This window comes from Mustela nivalis (genome assembly GCF_964662115.1).
Source record: "Mustela nivalis genome assembly, chromosome: 14".
Lineage (NCBI taxonomy): Eukaryota > Metazoa > Chordata > Mammalia > Carnivora > Mustelidae > Mustela > Mustela nivalis.
In genome coordinates, this window is record NC_139033.1 from 56416059 (window position 1) to 56435118 (window position 19060).

At 38.7% G+C, this 19060-nt stretch overlaps 1 protein-coding gene and 1 long non-coding RNA gene across 19 annotated transcripts in view; one reads left to right on the forward strand and one right to left on the reverse strand.

Annotated features, from left to right (window-relative positions):
- DTNA (dystrobrevin alpha) overlaps nucleotides 1–19060 on the reverse strand; it is a 355996-nt gene that overhangs the window by 275333 nt on the left and 61603 nt on the right. The window lies entirely within an intron of this gene.
- Nucleotides 1–19060, forward strand: part of LOC309848240 — a 37530-nt gene that overhangs the window by 14952 nt on the left and 3518 nt on the right. Inside the window, exon 2 of the long non-coding RNA XR_014302910.1 lies at nucleotides 17625–17732. This is a non-coding gene — a long non-coding RNA (uncharacterized lncRNA). The remainder of the gene's footprint in view (nucleotides 1–17624; nucleotides 17733–19060) is intronic.

Genomic DNA, 19060 nt, shown 5'->3' on the forward strand with positions numbered 1-19060 from the left:
ATCAGTCTAATCAATCTCTGGGGGTGGGTTCTGAGCATTTATTTGTTTAAAATATCCCCTTGATTCTAATATGAAGCCAGGGTAGAGAACTTCTGCTCTGTATTATCAAGAATAGGTATCATAACAAATATCTGCTCTATATTATCAAAAACAGTTTTTGCTCCCTAATCTTTCTTATTGGGATTGATATTAAATTCATCAGGTTACTGTTCTGCCTACATACCTGACTTAATCTTGATACGATTTCAGGAGCTTGCACAAATGCGTTTTATTTCACATGAAGTTAGTGATCATGGACATTAGCTGTAAGCTTTTATTATACAAAAAAAAAAAAAAAAAAAAAGATGAGTTGGGTGTTCCCAAAATTAATAGAAGAAAATCTGATATTAAACTTAACAAAATTGCTTCGTGACATCCACCATGGCCTGATTCATTTGTGGGGTGTGTGTGTGTGTCTGTGTGTGTGTGTGCGCGCCCACGCACGCACGCATGTGTGTGTCGCCCAGCATTACCTAACTATTTTTGGAATGAGGTAGGATGTATAAAGCATCAGCTGTGTTATAAAACCCACAAAGGCAGAGTGGCACTGAGCAGGACCCTTTGTGGAAAGTCAGAGACTCGGCATGGTGTAATCCTTTTATTAACTCAAAGTAACAACGGGATAAAACTCTTGCTAACATCAAAGTGGACACCTATTAAGAGCATCTCGAATTACCTGGCAAATGTGTAACCATTCAGGCTCCCTTATCTGAATTGGGGGCAGGCCATTTATAAACTGATGGAGTCAAGTCTGTTTCTGGATGAAAGCACCTTTGAGCCCACAGTGTGAAGGTTGGCCAAACAAAGGAGAATCTATGGTGTTTGTGGTAGTGGTTTTCTACTGTGGCAGTACTTCAGAAACATAGTGGGATTTAAAATAAAGTATAGGTGCTCAGACCTCCTACCCAGAGATCCTCCCATAACAGATCTTAAGTGGGGCATACATTTGGGTGCTTCTGCTGTGCAGTTAGGGTTGAGGACCACCCTCACCTGGAGAGAATATAAAAGTTGCAGTTCCAGGGGGCGCCTGGGTGGCTCAGTGGATTAAGCCGCTGCCTTCGGCTCAGGTCATGATCTCAGTGTCCTGGGATCGAGCCCCGCATCGGGCTCTTTGCTCACCGGGAGCCTGCTTCTCTCTCTCTCTCTCTGCCTGACTCTCCACCGACTTGTGATCTCTCTGTCAAATAAATAAATAAAATCTTTAAAAAAAAAAAAAAGTTGCAGTTCGATAACCATAGGCTTGAAATGTTGCTGTTCTGGTCACTGGATGGAGGGTATCAGAAAGCTTAATTAAATTATATAACCTCAATTTCCTCATCTGGAAAAACAACATAACATAGTATACCTTGCAGCACTGTTATGAAGGCAAGAGGAAATCCATGGAAAGCACTTAGCATGGTACCTGGTATGTGGTAAATACTCAGAGTGTTTATGAAACACCCCAGTATCTTTCTCTTCAGTACTCCCTCTCTTCTCTGTGGGTGGCCTTCACTCTCCCTCTGGAGCCTGCTCGAAGCCTCTTTCCTAGTGTCCCCATATGGCCTTGCCTGCCACAGAGGCTCTGTCTATTCTTAACCTTCCTGAACATCTTCCCTCCTCTACCTATCTAGTATAGGGATCCCCAACCCCCGGGATCACCTACAGGACTTGAAAAACTGCTAATATCTGATTCCTACACCAGCAGTTTCTGATCTGGAATCCTAGCTGCTGGTATAATTTCTCCGCATGTATAGCAATGCAAGTCTGTGTAAATTCTTCAGAAAAACTCTTTGATATTGGAATAAAATCCAAGTAATCAGAGATAAGGAAAAATACAGAGTAAGCCTTTGGTAAGTGACTTACCCATTGATTCCTTCAGTGAGCATTGGTTGAGCTCTTAATTTGTGCTAGGTATTGGGCATAAAACGTGCTTTTCAATGACTTCACAATGTAGTAAAGCTGAAAGATATTTGTCAACTTTTTATTCAGTGCTTTGGATATTGCTGGTGACATCTGAGGTGCTGAAGATACAAAAGTGGAAAAAAATCCCCATGCTCAGGGACTAGATTTCCAGTGGGAGTTAAAGAAATGTGGCCCGAGACTTTAGTTTGGGGATATAAACTCCCACCTGAGGATGGACATATCGGAAGGCTTTCTGAGGAGATAGTAGAACAGATTCTTGAAGAACTTGGAGTTAGGCAACGAAGGAAATAGATGTGTGATGGTTAATTTTATATGTCAACTTGACTGAGCCACGGTGCCCAGATCTTTGGCCAAATATTATTTTAGATATTTCTGTGAGTAGATTTACATTTAAATTGGCAGACTTTGAGGGCACCTGGTGGCCTGGGTGGCTCAGTCGTCATTAGGTGTCTGCCTTTGACTTGGGTCATGATCCCAGGGTCCTGGGATCAAGCCCTGCATCAGGCTCCCTGCTCAGCAGGAAGCCTACTTCTCCCTCTCCCACTTCCCCTGTTGTGTTCCCTCTCTCGCTGTGTCTCTCTCTGTGAAACAATAATAAAATCTTTTTAAAAAATAAATAAATCAGCAGACTTTGAATAAAGCAGATTGTCCTTGAGGATGTGGGTGAGCTTCCTCCAATCAGTTGAAGGCCTTCATAGAATAAAGATTGACCTTCCATGAACAGGAAATAACCTTTGGACTTGAACTGCAATATCCACTCTTCCTGAGTCTCCAGCCTGCTAACCCACCCGGCAAATTTTGCCCCTGCCAGTCTCCATAATCCTCTGAGCTGATTCCTTAAAAAAAAATCTCTCTACGTATGCATACACACCCTATCTTTGTTTAGTTTCTCTGGAGGACTCTGAAAAAAAGGTATGCACTTGAATCAGATGTATCTTTTCCTATTTTCAAAACTGAAGTCCCATCCTTGACTTCAAACAGATGCCATCCAACATGATTTCTTCTAACTGCCTTTCCATTTACCTGAAACATTCCCCTTTTCTTTATTGGGCCACTCCTTTCCTGTTTCCAAGGACAAGTAGTCCTTTTCTTTCCTATGGCCAGTCTTTCACTTGTTCTCCAGATCATTCCTTTGGGAGTGTAGTCCAGTAATCATCTCTTTCACAGGGGGAGCTTCTTCTCTGCTTCCCCTTAAATTGTGCTCATGTCCTCACAAACTAACAGACGTGTAGACACATGACTGTGTGTGTAGGTGTATTCATGAATGTCACATAATCTCCCAGTGGCTAGATTCAATGAGGTCTGATCCTGTCAGGCTATTTCATGGAAAAGTGGTGCATGGTACGTGGCTTTTCATGGCTGGAATTAATGTGAAGGGTCAAAGTTCTGTACTGGAGAGGACATGGACTCAGGAGAGTAACACGAGTATTCTCAGGCCAGTCAGAAGGCTTGATTGACAGTTATGAACATCTTCGAGAAATGAATTAGCACTTAATGATTATTTTTTCAGAGATAAACTTTGAAAAGGAAGAATAAATGGAATGCTTTATGATTATGCATGGAGAAATTTAAAATTATAGAAAGAAGTAGGGAAAATAAAAGGATAAAAGAGAAGGAGGAAAAGAAATCTGGAGATGAAGGGATGATGAGTGGCATGTGGGAAGTCTGAGGGGAGTGAGATGAGCCCTACACAGAAGCACTAAGAGGTTACTTAACCTAAAACCTTGAATGTCCTTTTCTTTATAAAATAACATCATTTATAGCCAAATTCCAGAGGAATTTTCTGTGTCTTTCAAATTTCTCATGACAGATTGCCTTGACAAATCATAACACTGTATGCACATGCACACACACACACACACACACACACACACATACCCCACAGTGTAGAGTATGGCTTGAGGCTACATTGTGCTGAATTATTGGCAGTAAAAACGTTTGACTTCTGATAAACTATGAAATCCCATATTTCATTTTTCTTGGCCTTATTTTGGTAAAATTACCCTTCATTTTGTGTGAACAACAAAGACAGATTCATGTTGAAGGTGCCTCATTTTGCAATCTATTGCTCGTATAGAATATTCTTATTTCTATAGAAACAATAGTTTTTACTTTCCTAACATTTCAAAGAGCATTTTCTCCAGAAAGCAACATTCATGTAAAGAAAACTGCATAATTATAACATGCAGGAAAATAACATATAATTGTATCTTTTCAAAAAAATAAACCTGCAGAATAAAGAACTTAATAGTGACATTATAAGTAGGGCAAGGATAAAAGCTTTACAGAGATCAGAATTCTCTCCGGGGTGAAAAGCTTATTAAATTCTAATTAGACACATGTATGTAGTTTGTGAATATAAATTCTGAAAGAATAAGAAATATACTGCTGGATTTTTCTATGCTCTGCTGAAGAATCCTTAGAATCATGTCTTAATTGAATTTTATATTAAAATAGCAGATAGAATAATAAAAATTAAGATAAAGGCTATTTTTCCCTATTGACCTATTTATACAAATCCCAAATTTATAGGTTTTAGTGTATATGTTACTATAGGATTTCATAATAAAATAGCATAAATAGACTTTGTACATGTTTTCAACTTAATAATTTCTTATTGACTTATATAATTTCTAATTCTGTTTTACAAAGTCTAACATGAAATCTTTTTAAAACAAAATTGTAAATAATTCCCATCAGGATCACATCCAAATCCATACATATTCCATCTAAAAATATGTTAACAGGGATCATTTTAAATAAGTTCTTTTGTTTTGTTTGATTTTAAGGCTCTGTTTGTCAAGCAAAGTAATGGCAAGTCCATTTTTGGTTTCTGAAGTGAACACACCTGCCATAATCTCAGTTCATAAAGTAGAGAAAATGATTCAAAATGATAGTTAGCATTTAAAACAAGATAAACCATAAGAGATGCTTCATCTCAGGAAACAAACAGTGCTGCTGGGGGGTTGGGGGAGGGATAGGCTGGCTGGATTATGGACATTGAGGAGGGTATGTGCTATGGTGAGTGCTGTGAATTGTGTAAAACTAATGATTCACAGCCCTGTACTCCTGAAGCAAATAATACATTATATATTAATTAAAAAATAAAATAAAATAAGAAGATCCAAAATGTCCCAACTTACTCTCCTTAAAAAAATTGCTTTTAATTAGTTGACACAAATGGACTAGAATATGGTTTCTATTGTTATCACTTCAAGAATGGTGTGGAGGAGGGGCACTTGGGTGGCTCAATGGGTTAAGCTTATGCCTTTGGGTCAGGATCTCAGGGTCCTGGGATTGAGACCCATGTCAGGCTCCCTGCTCAGTGGAGAGACTGCTTCTCCCTCTGCCCCATCCCACTCATGTGCATGTCCTCTCTTTCTCTCAAATAAATAAATGAAAATATTAAAAAAAAAAAAAAGAACATGTGGGGGATACTAAGTTACACAGAGAAACTATAATTTTCAATCATTCCTTAATTTCAACAGAATAATTTTAATTTTCAATGGAACTGAAAAGGCCAAATTTGTGGAATGTTGACCATATGCCACGCCAGAGTTTGCTTAGCATCCTTCCAACAGATAAGATTATAGCCATCAGGGTATTTCAGTTACTAACTTAAAAAAAACTAAATTCATTTACCAGCAGATGCCACTGTAAAGGAAAGAGCTTGATGATGCCATCAAAGTATAAGGTGGTTTTAAATCTCTAGCATGTAAAACTGCAGGGTCCTTCTATTGTGAATGTGTTTCTCACTACTCATCAGGAAGGTCTCTGAGTCCATGTTATGTATGCCCGACTGATGTTTTATAGTGTATTCAGTGGGATGCCCGAAGAACATTCTTTTACATGGAAGATCAGAGTCAGAATCACAGTTTGGAAACTGCATGCTCCCACTGTGAATGTGATAAGATGTCCAGCAATGCGCAGAGAGGTTACGGACGGAAGCCACCAGCACAGCGGCTCTAATGATCCATAACAACTCACACGGTCTGTCTCTGGGATCAAAGGAGAGAGGTCATGAGCATGTATCCATGCATAGAATTTTTTCACAGCTCTTTTTCTGAAACATGTATAGAGCAGGTTATGGAGTGAAGCCTATGTACTTGTTTAGTTTCATTGTCCTTTAGGGCGTTTTGAAAAATGACAAAGCTTCTGCCATTTTTAATCCACTGAAAACTGTCGTCCCAACTTCCAAAATTGCTTAAATCAAAGTTCTCAAATCCACGCTTTATACTACTTAATCAGCTTAATGTAACCTGATGCTTTTTTTCTTCTTCTTTTTAGAGTCTTTCTTTTGTTGTCTCCTACGCCACCCCTCTCTCCTAGTTTCCCTCCAGTTTTTCCAGCAATTCCTTCTCAATCTTTTCCAAAACCGGTTCCTCAGTGATGGGCTCTCTATCTCTTGGTCCTTGCTTTACTTTTCTCTGTTCTCATATGTCTTCTCTTAGTACTCCTATCCATTCCTCTGTCTAACCCAGATCTTTTGCCTCATCTCTAAACTTGTCTACTTGCCTACTGAACACTTCCATGAGTATATTTCATTAATAATTTCACAGTCTTGCCAAATGCATTGTGCTAAAAGGGCAAAAGACACACCATCCGTGCCTAAGAGAGAACCCACATGTGTCTCCCTCTGTCTTCAAATCTGTTCTGCAACAGAGTCACTTCCTCTCAGTATTGTAATGAGTTGAATGGTGGCCTCCCAAAGATGGCTAGTGAGAATCTGTGAATGTAATGTTATTTAGAAAAAGGGTCTTTGCAGATGTAATGAGTTAAAGATTTTGAGATGAGATCATCTTGGATTAGGATGGGTCTGAAGTCCAAGGACACACATCCTGCTAAATGATGAGAGAGGAGAAGACAGATACATAATGAAGATGGAGGCAGACGGGAGTGATGCAGTCACCAGCCAAGAAATGCCTGGAGCCACCAGAAGCTGGAAGAGGCAAGGAAGGATCCACCCCTAGAGCCTCCTTCAGAGTGAGGTGGCCCTGCAAGGATTTGATTTTAGACTTCTTGCCTCCAGAAGGAGGAGAGAATACATTTCTCTTGTTGTGAGCCACTGAGTTTGTGGTAATTTGTAACAGTAGCTCTAGGAAATGAATATAGTGCCCTAATTTATAATTGTCTAGCTGTTGTTCTTCTTCCATTAGACTACTACTCCTTGAAAGTAGGACTAAATTCCTTCTCTATAGCTAACATCTATTACTTCGTACACAGCGAATATATTGCAAGAATGAAGCAAAGGATTTTTTTTTTTTTTGTCTGACTGGTTAATATAGAAATAGCATCAATCTGCATGTAGTAAAGATTGATGCTCTTCTTCTCTAAATAGTCTTACTGAATACCTTGGATTCAGCATAATTTCGTAAGCTATTCCTTTACACAAAAATATGTATCACCTACACTGATTTTTAAAAGTAAACTCCAAAACTGAGGGTTGCTGGAGGGGAGGGGGAGGGGAGGGGAGGGGGATAGGGGGGATGGGGTGGTTGGGTGATGGACATTGGGGAGGGTACGTGCTGTGGTGAGTGCTGTGAAGTGTGTAAGCCTGATGATTCACAGACCTGTACCCCTGAAACAAATAATACATTATATGTTAATTAAAAAAAAAAAAGTAAACTCCAGCTTCCTTAGCATGGAATTCAAATTGTCGTATTACATGGTGTTAAAACATGAAACTGATCTTCTTGTGAGGAGGGAATCATCTCACAAATATCTCTGAGATCTCTACGTTAGCTCAAAAATATAACTGAGAATACTAGGAAAGCTGTGTTCATAAATCAAGAATATTAAAAGTTTTGGGGGAAACTCAAAAATTAACAGGTTCAGAAATGAGAGCTGTAGAAATAAAACATGGAAGAGCCCAGGAAAAATCATGATCTTAAGCATTTTGTGCTTTTAAAAATATTACATTGAAAAAATATTTTTAAAAGATGAATCTTTTAAATCTTTTAATTCGATAAGAATTCCCTTATTGAAGTCATCTTATTGTTGATGATTCCTTTCAATTTTTATGACTTTTAAATATATATATTTGTATATTTAAAATATAGATGCTTTGTTAAGTCATTTGAGGAAAAAACACAGCAGAGGAGCTCATATGGAGCTATTCACATAAGGTACAGTGAATGCAAATCCATTTCCTTAAAGCAGGCTTCCCTAAATATATCATTCATAATTATGTGTGTTTTGTTTTTAAGACACAAAGAGCTCTGCTTGGTAAACGTCTCTTCTTTCTTTATCTCAGATCTACAGCTGGCAGCCACCACCGGCCTCAGCCCTGCACTCACACACTACTCTGATTAACCCTGTTTGTGGAGGGTCACTGCATTTATGACACAACTACACAGCAACAGAAGGAGACACAGATACACTTAATAGTATTCATTATTTGCATATAAAATGCTCCAATTAAAAGGCTTGGTATGTATTTGAACAAATGAGTATAAAGCAGCTTAAAAAGCTTAATCCACGTCAATCGAAAATTTTACTGAAAGACAGATGGATGGGAGATAATAAGCATAATTTCCAACTAAAAATACACAAATGAAAGGGCTTTACATTTAATATTCTTCTAGGAGAGTTTTTTTTCCCCCCTTCAATGATAAATAAGAACATGACTTTCACAACAAAGCTAGACTCTTCAAAGATCCTTTGAAAGGATGGGGAGGTGGGCAGAGGGGGAGGTGGAAGGGGGCAGGGCAGCCTTCTTTACAGAGCATCTTCATAAGAAGCTGTTTATGAACCAAGAGTAAGTCAAAGAATATGTATAAAATATAAACCTATAAAATATAAGTCCCCTGCATTAGTTTTCCACAGCTGCAATGACAATTGAGCTAAAGCTTGTTGGCTTGAAATGGCAGACATTTATTATAGCATAGCTCAGAAGGCCTAAAGTCCTTGGTCAAGGTCAGCAGGGTTGGCTTCTACTGGAAGTTCTGCCCAAGTCTTTCCCAGCAAAGGTGTCTACCATCAATCCTTGGTCTTCCCTGGTTTGAGGTAGCAAAACTCCAGTCTGCCTTTTTCATACAACGTCTTCCATGATGTCTCTTGACATGTCCTCAGTATTGTGATACCGGAAACTAGACGGCAGCCCACCCTAATCCACTAGGACCTCATCTTAACTATTATATCTGCAAAGGCCCTATGTCCAAAGCAGGTCCCATTCTGAGTTCCAGGAGCACAGGAATTTGGCAGGGGGGGTTACTATTCAATCCACTGCAACCCCTCAGTCTTTGGAGGTCTCATACTTCATGTTGTAACTCATGAGGTAAATGCCCCTTAGTCACAATTGTTTGATGACATAGTTTCTTGTGTGTGTGTGTGTGTGTGTGTGTGACATAGTTTCTTAGTTTGCAATATGTTCAAGGGCACAGTACCTCACTATATTAACTTTTCCTGCACTTAAGCAATAAATTAGGGGAAGATCTTTAAAGATACTACAGAATTTTCCATGCACTCTCAAATGGGCGATTGTCATGGGAACTCTTTTCTAAATCAGTGGTCCTGAAAGTTGGAGTGCCTCATAATCGCTTAGAGGCTTGTTAAAATACAGATTTGCTGGGCCCCACCCTCTAAGTTAGACATTTGTATTTTGAACAAGCCCCTGATGATCCTGGTGCCAGCACACCAGGATCTTGACCACACTTGGAGATTTCACTGCCCTAACTGATCCTCAGGTCAGAGTCCCTGTTACTCTCAGGAAGGAAGTCTTTCCCTTATTATCCAGTTTCCTCCTTCTACTATTATTATTAGTAAGGTGAAGAGAAATAGAAGACAATGGTGAAGAAAGACGAGGAGGAAGATGCTGGCATAATATATCTATTATTAACTTCTGATGGTGAAGTCTAAGAATACCATGTGGTAGAATGATTATACCAACCTTTGGCTAGTTTGGGGTTCCTGAAGAACTATAACCCATATTTGAAGAACAGGGAAGGCCTTTTTTTCCCCCTAATATATTCTGAATGTAGCTTAGCATCTCTAAATTTTGGTAGATTTAAGACAACTTCAGTGCAAAGTAATAAATATTAAATTATGAACATGGCTTACTTTCTTTTATTCAATTAGAGATGTTTGGTGTGTGTGTGTGTGCTTGTGTGTGTGTGTGTGTGTGTGTGATTGCATATATACATTTAAAGAAGTTTTTAGTAAAACTGTTGTTGTAATGGTTTTTATTTTAAGAAACAGTTGTTGAATAAATCAGTGTCCTATGATTCTGGCCCAACAGTTAATGGTTTCAAACTGGTTTTGCAGAAAATACCACAAATATAGCCATATATCTTCACCAGAAACCCTAGTATATGGGAAGAAAAAAGGAAGTGATAGTAATACCTTAAAATGCAAATAATGATAATTTGGAGAATAGAAAGAAAAAACACATGCAATTCATTAATTTATAACTTAAGTTGCCTGTAATTGAATAGTTGTCCTGATACAGCATTCTAAATTTTCTCCTACAGAACTACAAGTAGATAAAAGTAGTTGCAAAAATGAAATTTATTGCTAAATAAATATCACATTATGTACAAATTTGACAATATAAGAATGATTATAGTCATGATGTTGTTATAAGCATCCATTTGTAAGCTTTTCCTCTAATATAATAACTATCTGTGGCAAAATTTTAACACTTTTCTATCAGTTATAAGGTACACCAAGAATGGATCCTTTTCTCTATGGTTTAATCATTAATTTGTGAGGAAATCAAAGCATTTTCAGATTTCTGTAGCATTGTTAAAAAGCCATTAGTCTGGTGGACTCAGCTATAATAGTGGGAAGGTAGCAAATACAAAATTTAGAAGAAAAAGCAAGTTCCTTCGTCAATATTTCAAAACACTAAATAATATAATCTTTTAGTAAGTTATATGTTTTAGAAAACGTGCAAATATATCCCTGGAGGGCAGTGGTTTCAGTACTGAGTACTTGTGTAATATTCCTAAAGATTCTAATGATAGGATTTCAAATTTCATCTCAATTTCTTCTTAAGGATGTTAGGAAAACAGTATTTTTAGGGACATGTATTTCATCTTTGAAAGTGCTGCTGAAATCTGTTATTGTCATTGTCATATTTGCTGAGGTATACACTGACAAAAGTGTTGCTACATATTAAAGAGAGGAAGAAAAATACAATTTTTTTCTCTTTTCTGATATGACTACCCTCTACACTATCAAATGATATATTTTATAACTATCAAATTTATTGTGCAGCTTACCATCAGCATTCAATTCAAATATATCAGAAATGAAAATGCAGAAATTAATATGTTAAACCAAATAAATTTTTGATTATTTTCAACTGCTGTCAATGTTTAATGAAAAAAAAATATTGTCAAGAAGTTTTACTCAAATTTTAAATTGCTGTAGATTCTCAAGGGCTACCATGAAAAAGTAAGATGATTTATATATTCAGGATATTTAGTGTTATCAAGACTCATCTAAATGACCATGAAAATAAATAAAATACAAATGTGGGCTTTATTTCAAGTACTTACAGTAACACTAGCATGCATTTATGCATTTATCATGCATTTAAAAGGAATTCTAAACAGTAAATATCCTCGTGACTTTAGAATTCACTATAACTTTCTCATTATGTTTAGTTAAATAGCATAATGTTTCTTTTGGGATTGTGTTCATTTAGTCATTCAACAAATATTCAGAGTGCCTTGCCGTGTTCCTGGCATTGTGTGATGTACTGTGGATATAAGAAAAATTAAGATGTAATCCCTGCTCTCAAAGAGTCTGTTGTCTCCTAAAGAAGGCACAAAATCATTACAGTGTGTTAAATTCCGTAATATAGTTATATGGAGCACAAATGTGCTAACCAAGAAGAGATGAGTAAGGAAGGTTTATGGGAAGAGGTCACTTAAAAAAACCTCAGTCCAGAAAGATAAATCAGAGTCAGTCAGGCAAAGTGGGATCTGGGCAGGGAATGAAGGCATTCAGATAAAGGGAGCCACCCCTGTAAAGGGTTAAGAGTGAAAAAGAGCAAGGGTAAATGAAATGCTCTCCTGTGGTTTATTAAGGTGGGTGTGGTCTGGTACATGATTATAATAATTATAAAATGGGAAGTATTATTTTTCAAGTACTATATACTTGTTTTTTTCTATACATATTTTTGGGCTCAGAGCTGGTAATGATGCAGCATTAATCCCAGGTTATTAGGGAAGAAATGGATGGCAAAGAAAAAAAAAAAAAAGGAAGCAGTTCAGATCTACATAGAATGAAGACCTCTAGAAAGTAGCTCATTTTGTGCAGGAAGGAAAAGTGAAGATGAAACCTTTATTTTCGGTTTCAGTTAGATATAGTCAACATCAGACTTAAAGGTCTTCATTATCTGAGCCTGGATGGAGGAATGAAATTGATCCAGCTACCACAGAGGGAAGTGGCCCCTTCTTTCCTTCTGCATCTCCTATATGGGACACCAACTTACTCTCTTCGTGGTATTAGACATGACATTTAGTTCTTATCCCATAACTCTAAAACACAAATATATATGCACTAACTGTAGTTTTTAAGTTTCGATAAAAAAAAAATAGAAGACTGTACACATTTAATTTCCATTTGGTATTTCTGGAATACTTCAATTTTCTATTTTGTTTTTCTCCCCCCATTTATCCACAGAACTTGATTCAGTTGCTTACACTAGTTATACTGCAATATAGGGAAAGCAATTAAACAACTATGAGTTTGGAATTTTAAATAACTTTAAAACAATCAGCTCATTTCCTTTCAGAACTATATCTAATTACTTTTTTATAATTTGCCCTAATTATCTTTACTTTCTCTTCATTCTCTCTGCCTTTGTGGAATCAGCTGGGTAACTCTGACTTTACAGGTGTCATGTCATGTATTATTCTTGCTAGAACTTAAAGCTATCAAATAAGGCTTTGAATTAAATCTCACCATCTTCTTGCTTCTATCATTGACACTGTTTCCATGTCTCATGTTCCAATTAGCAAGGACTCATGGTAGCCATGGGTGAGAAGCACACACAGTCGATCCTGGTCAAACTCTGTCAATGACCTCCATCAGTGGTTTTACACTGGCTACTTGTCCAACCTTATCTCCTAGTGCTGCTTCCTCCCTTGCTTAGCTATTATACCTGTCTCTTGTTACCTCTCAATTGAGAGCATGTTAATTTCAGTTTCAAAACATTTGTCCTTAACTTTCTCCTGTATGGCTTGGTTCCCAGTTTCATTCAGGTCTCTGCTTAAATGCCACCTTATTACAAAAAGACTTCTGACCACTCTGGGTAAAGTACTTCTCCCACTCCTTGCATACTCCTGTCGCTTTCTCTTCCCTTACTCTATTTTACTTGTGCTCATCCCATGGCCTATTACATAGTTCTCTCATATTTATTTATTGTTTTTCTCCCTCGATTAGAATGCATGTTCCGTAAGAGCTGGAACTAGAATAGCGCCTGATACATAATAGACACTTAGTAAATATTAGTTATGTTAATCAATGAATCGAAAATAAGCAAAGTCAAATTAGCAACCACGTCTATGATGCCATACTGATCTATAACTTAAGGACTTGTTTTGTGTTTGCTTATAAAAAATGGTTAATGCTGATACACTACTATCCACCAAATGAGCTTTTTGTTAAACCCATCTTCAAAAGGTCAATAGCCATGTTGGAAACCTATTCGCCTCCACTATGAAAAGTAATAACTGAGGGGCACGTGGGTGGCTCAGTGGGTTAAAGCCTCTGCCTTTGGCTCAGGTCATGATCCCAGGGTCCTGGAATCAAGCGCCACATTGGGCTCTCTGCTCCGCAGGGAACCTGCTTCCTCCTCTCTCTCTGCCTGCCTCTCTGCCTGCTTGTGATCTGTCTGTCAAGTAAATAAATAAAATCTTTAAAAAAAAAAGTAATAACTGAAAAATCTGATTTATATTCATTCCTAAAGAAAATGTAAACATAAGGAAGGTAAGAGAATATTAGGTAGGAGAGCTAGGAAAAGACGTTACAAAGAAAGGTATGTAAGCTGAAGGCTGAGACAGAGCCAAGTAGAGTAGCACTGACAACAAATTGCTGATACAAAGAGAACAACTGGAAACATTCTGAGTGAGAAAAGAACTTCTGTGCATTTGAGGACACAAAAGTCCAACTGAATGGAATGAGAGCCAACTGCCACAATGTAACTGTTGAAGAGATAGGCTGAGATCACAGTATTTTGGGTCTTGTAGATGGACATATTTTTGTACTGCATACTAAGAGCAAGGAAAGCCAATGAAAGCCTTAAACTTGGGACAGAGACACACTGTGATTTATGTTTCTAAATGACATTCTGGACTTTTCGGTTCTAGACTAGATGTAGTAGATACAATTTTCCCTCTTCTTCCTGCTGAGTTCGGCTTAAAACCCTAGCCATTACATACAAAAACAAACATAAGAACGCAGAAGAGAAGAAGACAGAGTGGCTAGGGATCTTGGAGCCTGAGAAACAATATGGCAGAGGGTTCCTTAGGTTTTCTTTCTGCCTGAGACATCCCAGATTGGGCACTGGAAAAGTCAGCCTGGAAATGCCAGCAAGCACAGACCCAAAAAAGCTCCAATGAAAGGGAACATAAGAAGGTATTCTGGATGTTATACAAAGAGTGTTAGTTCAGTAGTAAGACCACTGGATGCTACACTAGTTCAGTAAGAGATGTTGGTGACTGGTATTTGAGTGAAGGCTGTGGATATGGCTGTGCAGAGATGAACACCTGTGAGATACAATTTGGGGATGGAACCGCTTGTCTTGGCCCACATGTGGGCAGGGTGGAGGGGCAGGCAGGGGAAGGCCCTCATCTGAGTGACTCACAACTCTAAGAGTGTGAGTGAGAAATGATCAATCACTGTGCAATAAGATAGGAGAGCTAAAACAAAACTCTTTTGTTCTGAGGGCTGACAGGCTAGATCCATCAAGAGAGTATGAATGGAGTCCAGTCTAGTCACAGGGTTGATAAAAATACTAACAGCCCAGCCTCAACAGATGGCTTTATATTTCACAGCAAAGGAAATAAAAGATCCATTGCAGTATGGATTTAAAAAATTTGAGTTAATATGGGACTCAAAGCAGTGCCCGAGGAGACACTCTATTGAACAATACAGAATACGAGCAAAGTCAGCAAAGAAAGCTGTGCAGTTAACTGAAAGTCATAAAAATAAATATGGTGACCAGGAGGAATGAGTTTAAAACATAACATTGTAGCAAAATGGAAACACTTTATTTTAGAAGGTTGCATCTATGTTTGATTGGGAGCGATACATTCAGAGCTATATTGGTTTCTGCTTAACCTTGAAAGTAAAGAAAGCAAGCTAAATAAAGCTCCCTGGAGGACAATGCAGTGAGCCCAAAGAATTGAGATAACTTGATATCTTAATGCATTTTAGGTAAACACAACTAGAACAAAACTAGCTAATTTTCTTGTTCTTTTTAGCAATGCAATCAATTCGGGTTAAATATTAAAACATATATAGATACCAAATGTCATTTCTTAGACTTAAAGGGCACCTAAGAATTTAGATAATTTTGATAAATCTGTTGAGAAATGTGCTCATCCATCTGCTCTCCACCCTGATGTGATATAAATACTAGCTTGACATCTGGACTCTTTTCTGATAATCCAGCATCTCCTCGTTACTTTATGTGGGAGAGCCAGAAAGATCCAGGTTCACAATGCCTTTAGATCTACACGCCGGAACACAGGACAGCAACCAACCAAGCTCACAGCCTTCTAGCAGCTACCGCGACACTCTGCTTATTAAACTCTTGGAGAATAGTATCTGGGAAATGCTAGTTGCAGAATTTCTGGGGAAACCACTCTACCTATTCAGAGAACCTTTTAGTTATGATAGCAACGGCAGCAAGTTCCTTTTTTTTCCCCCCTCAATTTTAGACAGAAGCCTAAGTCAACTAAGGTGGCACTCTAGGATAGTAGAAAAAGGGAAAAGTACACTATGAAAAGGTTTCTGGTTGTTTACCCATCTTCCTGGAGAACACTTGGATTTTAAGGCAGAGAGGGTGATGGGAAACCTCCTTTAATAACATGCCTGTTAAAAAAAAATTTAACTGACTAAATTTGAAGATTTAATTGGCTTTATTTATTTTTTCTAACTGGCTTTATTAAGTGATTCACAGATCTGAGAGCACCCCATCTATCAAGTACAGTACAGCTCTGAGGAGTTGCACAAAATGGAAGCATTTATTTTAGAGAAAGGAGCTTGGGGCAAAGAAGTTATTAGCAAAAGAAAGGAAAGGATTGTTTCAGGCTAGGACTGCTCCTTTGGTGCTGGGGGGGGGGGTTGGCGATGGGACGCAGTGTTTTTATCATTCAGATTACCTCGCTGGTACTGCTCTGGAAATTTCAGATTGCCTTTTCTAAGGTCACATTCCTTGGTCAGGTTAAAATTGTAACTAAGTCTTAGTCTGCTGTCCTGAGGGGGCGAATGACTCCAAATTGGGCTTGCTTTTTCTTTTTGTTAACATACCTAAGGCAACATTTGACATCGGATAACAGTTACTGAAAATCATTTTTTTTTTTTTTAATGGCAGAAGTTCATCAAGACCAATTCATTCATTCAATTTCAAATTATGATTCATCTGTCAAATAAATCAAACACCAGATCAGTTTCAACACTACCCTTTGGGGGACCCCTTTTAAGAATCAACTTTCAAAATAACTACAGTCATTATTATTGGTAATAAGTCAGTAGTTGCTGCAGATAATAAAGGATTTTATCTAATCTGGCTCTAGATTAATGCTCACAGAAGCAAGTAAAGAAAAATACGCAAAAGGCAAGGAAAAAACTATAAGGAAAGCTAATAGGAAAAGAAACAACAACAAAAAAAAGTCTGGAAATAAAATTGTAGAGGACACTTTTAGGCAAACAGCCTTGAGCAGGGAAATGAAGGAAAGGCCCACAGGGACCCCCAAGCTGGATACAGACAGGCCCATCGGGGACCCACTTCAAAATATCCATAGGCCCTAACTAACAATGGGCTACTTACAACCAGGCACAGCTACAAAAAAAAGATAACTTCCTAATGTCCCCATACCTCCTCACCTTCCCCCTTTTAAAAACAGCCCCGACACCACTGTCTGCCTCCTCGCAGACAGCTGCTCCTTTGCTGTCCTGTCCACTGTTCCCTTGCAATGTATTCAATAAAATTCTATCTCCTTTGTTTTGCCGAGGGTGAATCCTTTTACAGCCCACACCACTGCCTTCCAACCCTGACCATCACCTCACATTTGGGGGCCCCCAACTGATCGAGAGAGACACCACAGAGAATAACCTGTACATTATGAAAAACTGATGAATACTTGTTGGATGACAGCCTAAAGATGTCTAGTGTTAATGAACGTGTAAGTCACTTGTAGTAAAAAGTAAGGTACATTGTGCCAGGTTCTAGGTCAGAGGTGTGTGCTGGGTACTAGAGAGCCCAAAGAAGGGGCATCTTACTCACTTTAGGGGCAGAAAAATTTTGCAAAGGAAAAGGTGGCTCAGTAAGGTCTGAATTATAAGTGGGCTGTAATTGTGGGAGAGCAGCATAAGGAGTGCTGATTCCAAGACCTGTGAGGCTAGGGCAGCGAAAGCTACAGAAGGTCAAGGCTTAGGAATGGGTCCAGGTCCTAAAGGGCTTTGAGTTACCCTGAATCTTTTTCACGTTCTCCTTTAAACCACAGGGAATCCTTCTATGGTTGGACTTAGAGAAGATACTGGTGTGAGACTGACTTTCTGGAGAGATCCCTTTGGGTCCGGTGTGGACAGATCATGGAGGGGCAGATGGTCAGGTAAAGACCAGCACTTCTAAGAAAGAAGGACCAGGCTCTCGTGACTATTCTGGGAGGGGGAGCAGAGAGAGAACAACAGTCTGAAGAAATTATCAGAAGGCAAGTCTGCAAGGAGGGGCTCTTAGATCACGTTTCTCCTCACGTGAAAGTGAAAGGGATCTGAAGGGATCTGTGGTGCGACTCACTAAGGTGTGGACAAGGGCTCGAAGAAACACCACAGTGTGATAAGGTTGTAAAGAACTGTCATTAGCATGACCTCCTGATCACTGCAGAGACTTGACAGGAATCAAGAGTTCAAATACAAAAATCTAAGTGGACCAGAACTTGCTCCCTGTTTCCAATCTAGCAATATCTCCTCCAAGGCAAAATGGTTTTAATTGGCCTGTCATTCAAAAGAACAGAGGGAGAATTACAATCCTCAGGCAGCTCCCTCTATTAACAGCAGGGGAATGCCTCTGCTAAAGTCTGAAGGTATTTTTGCTCAGGGGTCAGTAAAAGCCCTCCAGGAAGCAGGAGGTAGAGCCAAAGATCAGTATTGACTCTAGGCTGGGGAGTTCCGGAAATTAACCTAGTTGGGAGCCTGGTGTCAGGGAAGGGATATGCCATGCACACGATCAGATAATAAATATTTGCTTAAATTCTTTGAAATCAAAGCACATGGTTTGATATCTTTTTAAATCACTTGGTACCTTCCTTTTAATTCTGTGTTTTTTAAACACTGAAAGAAATGCTCCAATTATAAAATGCTCTGTGTATTGTTAATTATCATCAAGTCTTCTTAAAGTTAGATCATTTCTACTGGGAGGGGAGAAAAAGTGAAAATAATTCAGCCCAAGAGAAACACATCTTCCCTCTTTGGATGGCCTGGTTGGCAGGGACTAGACTCAGGTCCTTTTAATCTTGAACATGAAACCCAGCGTTCCTTCCTGGCTGAAACCCTCTATCCCTTGAGTAACATATCTTACAGGAATGTGAAAGGAGCATGTTTACCTAAGGGGGATTAGACTACAAGACTGGAGAAGACCAGATCAAACCAGCCTCACCAAGGTTGACCCCAGGGCTGACATTTCTCTGACATTCTCCCTCATTATGATACTAAAAAAATCATGCCCAGTGGTGGTGATTTAACATGTTAATGAGACATGTGATGCATGATAAAGCATGTTCTGTCTTCTGTCCTTGCACACTCAATTTTCTGTGTCTCTCTCTACCTCTGCAGACTTAGATGTCACTCCTTTCCCACCTTAGACTCTTTAAAAACGTTCTCTGTCCTTTTTTGGGGACACCAGCATGAAGAACCCTTTCTTTGGGCTGTGTCCCTGTGCTGG